The following is a 6,849-nucleotide window of genomic DNA, read 5'->3' on the forward strand; positions in this document are numbered from 1 at the left end:
TGTCAAGCAGCAAACTGATAATTGTTTACTTATGAAGCTTTCTCACTGGTTGTGCTGTGCTCTTCTGTCTTGTGGTGGTCTACAACCACACCACAAAGTGAACCATTGCTAGGGCGGTTGTGTAAGACTATTTTTTTAAATTAGGTTCTCTTGCACCTATGGGTATTTGCTCATGAAGTTCTTCCTGTATGTGTGCTAAAAAAATTCTTTACCACCCTTTGAATCTTACCATCAGTTCACATTGGTAGTTTGACAGCTATGCAGGTGGATATAGACAGGCCGTTTCCTCATCTGTTGCAATTTACTGTTTGCTTCTAATGTCTGGATCTGGGAAACATGCTGTATGCACACATCTGCCTCACAAGCTCACAAACACAGGAAGCAGGCTTACCTAAACTCTTATGTTTTTCCTCTCTGCTGGATTTGCTGGAGAGGGTGCCTTTTGTAGGCCCAGCGAATAGTGAGGGACTCTCTTAATTCTCCACTTATAAATTGTGATTCTAATTCATCCTCTGTTCTGCTTTGCCAGGGAGACTCTCTTCTGATTTCTACCCGAATAGCATAAATAGACACAATGGACTTACTGTATTTGGTCTTCAAAGACCTTTGAAAGTATTAATTAACTGTAAATCCTCTACATGGTTTTAGGGTTAGAATAAGGAACTGACATGTGAATTGAGTTGTAAAATTATCAATTATTGAACGCTTCTTCTGCCATCTTCCCGAGAGCTGCAAATCCCTGAGACTTTTATTTTACTTTCCCCACTTTTTTAAAAAGTTTATTTTTTAAATGGGTAACTTGCTCAGGAAATGTTGTCTACCAGATGTTTGTATTGTGTTATCCTTTAGCCATGTTAACACTCTCTGGTCCACAGCAGGTAGTGAATATACTTTGAAGGTTGTGGTGGTGTTTTTGTTTGTTTGTGGTGCCTTAGTTTTCTTAAGGTTTGAGTTTCTCATTTCCATGTTTGAGTTGTGATAAACAAAACCAATAGTTCCATGGAGACCCACATGCTGCAACAGCTATCTCTAGCACTAAAAACTCTTTAAAAAAAACAAGTGTGCTATGACAAAGTCAAAGTGACATTAGAAATTCTAACCTAAACAGTAAGCATTGGTGGGGAGTAGAACAAGCTGGTACATACGTAAAATCTATTTATTGATTTACTCATGTGGCTGAAACAGGTATTTGTTCTGTGCTTCTGCTCAAATTGCTAAAGGAAAACCTCGTGTGAGCATTATCCTTTGGCAGGGCTTACTCCTCTGCAGTGATTTCTCGCACGCAGGCCTAGACTCAGTTAAATCCCTGAAGTCAGATGCATTCATGCCCTAAGAGAAAGCATACAGAACATGAAAAGCAGTAAGAGCTCTATGAGTTTCACTGAGATATGTATATCTGCCCTGAAGGGGCAGATTTGAAATAATGGCAGTATACAAGTTACTAATAGCTTTCAGGTTCCTGAGATAACTTTTCAAAAAAAAAAATATGCAAATTCTACTTACAGTAATACAGAGTATAATTATCTTATCTTTTATTTACTAGATACTGCAGACACCAGGTTTCAAGAGTTGTGCATAGCCTATGAGTGTCCTTGTACCTCTGGTTGCATATGTTAAAGACTTTACCTATAAATTATCTAGTTGTGGAATATTCTAAATACCTCTTGTGTTTATGTACACTTGTATTTAGTGAAATGCGCATGGAAATGCCGTTGTGTGAATGAAGTCCATAGTAATTCATACACATAATGCTTCAGATTTGAATAACCTAAAGATGAAACAGAAACTGCCTGGGGTTGATCCAGTGTGTTCCTTCTGTGGTATTAGAGGCTTCACCTTGGCATATGAGATCCAAACTTAGGTCCAAAACGTATACCTATTGTTATATCTAAGGGTTCATACCCTTTCCTGTTTTACTTTATAACATCTTGGCTAACGTACCTGAATATTTTGATGATCAATATGAGTATTCAATGCTGTTTTGTTCTTACCTAGCCTCAAAGGCGTTCTGTGGCTTTGAATTCTACACAGCAATTATGAGTTGTTTGCTAATACTTTTCAACAACACTTGTTTTCATGCCAGGCAGGATTCAGGCTTCAAGTATTAATCCAGGCTAGAAATACTTGTTAAAAGTTCCTGAAAACACAAGGAGTTCAAAAGTTGTCATGAACAACGTGCAACTCTGGTGCTTTCTTGTGATAATGTTGTGGGTCTTGCAACAACATGATATAAAATATCTTTCAAATGATGATAATGCACTTTCTAACTTGCGTATGTCTACAGTTAGGTGCTGAAGTATATTCAGGATGCAGTTATAACTTGGATGCTTTTGGCTCTCGAGCAATACACCCCAAGTAGGTGGACTAAAATTTGACTGAGAACCATATCTCAAATTTTAAAACATAAGTCATTTGGGGGGTTATTATATGAATAGATTAAAGCACCATGCTTTTAAGTATATTGTGAATTTAAATTTGGCATTGTGACAGTACGTACTTAAGAATTCATCCAGGCTTGAGTGTTGTCATCTGTTAATCAAAACTTTAAAAATCTCGGTGTTAGGCAAGTGTGTGGAAGAGAACTAAGTGCCTGGAGGCAGAAAAGGCCTGATTTCTATATGATAAAGTACTGCATCCCAAACCAAGAAAGTGTTAGCTGCAACTATAATTTTCCTCTGAATTAACATCTCCTCTACCCTCCAGCACCTTCTTTTCTCTCCCCCATATTGCTAGTTTAAAAATAAGGCTGGATTCAACACACATTTGCCAGTCTCAAGTGCCTGTACAGCACCTATTCTGGAGACAAGCTAAGCATACTGACACAGTTTGCAAACTCAACAGAGCTGAGTTTTCATCTTTTCAGAAAGAACTCGCTTATTCAAGCATGTTTAGCAACTGTACTTACAAGAAATGAAGGAAGGGACAAGTGTGTTGAAGGTCACTGATCTAGAAAAGTTTCCAGAACAAATGGTTTTCCTCCCACATCCTGTAATGGAAACTGGTAACACTGTTATGGTCCCTCTTCAGAAACTCTACTCACTTTTTCCACCTTACTGAATTGGAAGGGGGGAAAATAAATCTAAATGATTTTTGCAGCTGCTTTAGCATTGCTCTCTCACAGGGTTAATTTTGATCCCTGCAGGATCCAGCCTGTAAAATACAGCGCCAGTGTGTTGTGTCTCAGACATCCTGCTGACACTACTCTGCTTATCTAATCGTACTAATATTGACATATGACTGCTTCTCCTTTATTCTGTGGTAACCCTTGTTCTTTAGATACATACAATTCAGTGCAGATATGTTAATGTAATCTGGACTTGTAGCTTTTAGTCATGTACTGCCCTTCCCCCCGGGGTCCTTCGGTGAATTTAAAGGTCTTGAGCAGGTGAGAGATCCCTACTAGACATGTTCCTACAAAACACAAACGCATGAAAACATTCCCACAAAATATAAGTGATTTTAACACTTTCAAAGTTTTTTGATTTTTTTTAACCTAATTTTAGAATAATTGAAAACTTTAATTTAAAAGTATTTTTAAAAGACTTGGGGGAACGAGCTGAAATACTAGTCTGAATTTGTAAATGTACAAATTCTTTTTTATAATGAAAATATTTATAATTTCAGAATAAGTTGAAAAGCTGTAAATTGAAAAAAAAAAAAAATCCAAACTTCTGAACTTCTTTTCTTACAAGATAATGTTTTAACTGAAAAGAATGTGTAGTGCCTTATTTTTTTTTTTTTTTTTTTTTTAAAAAAAAAAAGAAACAAATGCTGCATAAGACCTGTATTTTTTCAGAAGATGGCTCTTCTGGCACAGATCATTTGGGCAATGTAAGGCCATGTCACAGTGAACAGTGCTCTCTTTTAAGAATGTTTATTACTTCCTATATTTTTGTGCACACATCTTGGGTGCTCTGAGTCACGATGCGCAGCTGCTATAGGCTGGCTCAGCTCTCCAGGCACTGTCTCACTGTCTGAAGCTGTAGCCCAACAGCTACCGGATTTGTAAGTTAGAGGTCTGTGCCAACCAGCTGAAAACAAGAGATGGCACTTGGCCAAAACATTAGGCTCAAAAAACCTTTGAACTTTGACACTAGAATTATTATCTATTATGCTATTCTTATATCTCCATACTATCAAATAGTCATGACCCTATGCAAACAAGGTGGGGACAGATAATATTTCTCAAATGTCAGTGGAATTTTATTAAGCTCAGTTTTCCAATGAGCAGCTATGAAGTGAAGATTGTTTCGTCTGTTTATCTACTAAAAAGAACTCATTCTGATTGTGGCTAAAGATCCTTAAATATCTCTCTATATTGGTATTCGAAAATAAAAGCGGTAAAGCTTTTCATCTTATGTGGTTTATTACAGAGATGTTGTTTTTGAAGATGCTTGCTTAAGCAATATTTAATCTCAGGGAGGATGTATCCTACCTCTCTCTCATCAGAAGCAGGGTATTCTACAGTTCTGCAGAGAGAGAGCTAATAAGCTGGCTCTAGTGGGAGGCTGTAGAACGGGTAATGCCTCTTCCTGGGTGAAATATATTGCATAAAGTTAACCTTTTGTATGAGCTAAGCTTCTCAGGGTGGTAAACAATACAGAAACGTTACTGATAGTGCAGCCTCGCCAAAGAAGCAAGTTATGATTGATTTACCCTAGCAATGCCGTTATACCTCTCACAGTTTGAGGTCCACATCATGCCTCAGACACTTGTAATTCACTATTAAACCATTAAATTACAGAACCAAAATCTGTATATCTTGACACCCCAGTTTTCCTTTTGAATTCATTTTCAGTACTTGCAAGAGCCCAGAAATCAGGAGAAAGATTCCTGAGCTGGCAATAGTGAAAACTATCTGAGCATCTGCCTTAACGTGCTATTAAGCTGTGATGCACTGGAAGTTAAGATGTAGTTGCTGTGAGTATTGCAGCCTGCCTAGCCAAGTTAAAAAATGAACAAAGAGAGCTGCTGAGAGTTCATTTACACAGTATACACAGTAAAGAGAAATACTTGGGGGGGGGGGGGGGGGAAGGAGGAGATTGTTTTTGAGGTGTCAGTCTAATATTTTTACATACCTACCTCCATACTTTCCCCTAGAAATACCTATTTGCTATACGTCATTTTATTTAAGTGTAATTACAGGTTATCATTTTAAATCCTATTAAAGTAGTTAATCCAACAAAGGGTTGAGAGAAAAAGCATGCGAATAGTAAGAATGCAGGGGATGGGTGTGCCAGTCTTACTTTGCCAAACTACAGGGTTACGATACGATTATCTGTTTGAAAATAACAATTTCAATTGGTTTGAATGAAGGTAGACACAGAGGGTGCCTCTGACTTTGAGATAAGTAAATAACAAAATCACAAATCATTCTGGCTGTGGTGTAAGGAGCTACAGTTTCACTGACTTCCTTAAGGGGAACCCAATTCAGGGAGGATATGGCCCTTCAGGAGATCAGAGAAGCTGATTTACGTCATTTTGCCCCCACTGCCAGTCACCACCTGGTGCGCTGGCACCTGACAGTGGTTTAAATATGACAGTAGTGTTACACAGGTGTGCATAAAGCAGGAAACGAAACAATAGCGAATCAGGACCGTGAAGTACTATTGGGAAATACTTGGTTTACAGTGTACAAACGGGTTGTTTTTTCAGTTTGAGAAAGAATTCTGCTCTGTAAGTATTGGCTGGGCTTTATCAGACATGAGATGAACCAAGACCACACCTGATGGATCTGTACGTACGTCATAAGGGTATACACAACATCTAAAGCATCCTTCAAGTGCTATATATACAGTTGGAAAGGTACATGACCTCCAGTCGTTGGTGCTCTTCTGGCTCTTGTGGTCATTTTCAGCAAGAAACAGTTTAGAAACTTCTTTTAAAGTAGAGCAGTATGAATGCATCGCTCCTTGAGGAAAAGGTTTGGCTGTCTCTCAAAAATAGAGTAGGATTTTCATTCTGTAGAGGATTGGCAAAAGAGAGTAATTCTTAATGGAATTATTCAGGAATTCCTTGAACTTTTCAGCATTATGCAAATATGGGCCTAAGAACTAATGCAAATATGAGTTTGCTTAATTACACTAATTTAAATTATCCTTTATATTTCTGTTACTGATTAAAAAGGAAGTCCTTAAAAAATAAAATGGTTTTGAAATTAATTCTTTGGCCCTGCACTATAGAGCACTTACAAATCTTCTTGATGCACCAGCAGCCTGTTTTGATTTAGCTCTTTTTAGCCAGTTGGTGTTGTTTCCGATTTATGTGCTGGTGGTAAGGAACTCTTCAAATACACAGAATACCTTCAAGTAATCGACTGCGAGCAGAGCTGTGTTTAGAAATAGGCATATTCAGTACAGGAGGCCCCAGTTCTGCTACTGGAAGAAGTATGTTGTGATTCTGTCAATAGCGGCAGAAAACTTGTATTGTTTTTTTCTGGAAGACACCAAAAATGCCCCTGTAAATAGAGATTTAATGGGGGGGGGGGGGGGGAGGGTGGAGTGTCTTCAGGCACCGCTGTTGAACTAGGGTGATGGGGTCAGTCACTGGGAACAACTGGCAGCTACGTTGGGCTAGGGGCTGCTTGAGCCTCTACCAACCGAGTACCTGGGAAGCGTAAAAGTGCCTCAGCCCTTCAGGCTCTAAGGATGGGTTTAGTTCCTTCAGTAGCAGGACTTATGGGGTTGTAGTGCTCTGTGTTTTTCCAAAGAAGTTTATCCAAAGAAGTGACAGTGCCTGCAGTGTGGCGCTGATACCCACACCCCATGGCACGCGGCGTCAATTCTGCTTTCAGAAGATGTGGGACTGAGGAGCACTTCGGCTCATCCCCTTCAGCATAGTTCCACAGAG

The sequence above is a fragment of the Netta rufina genome (assembly GCF_964035555.1).
Source record: "Netta rufina genome assembly, chromosome: 4".
Lineage (NCBI taxonomy): Eukaryota > Metazoa > Chordata > Aves > Anseriformes > Anatidae > Netta > Netta rufina.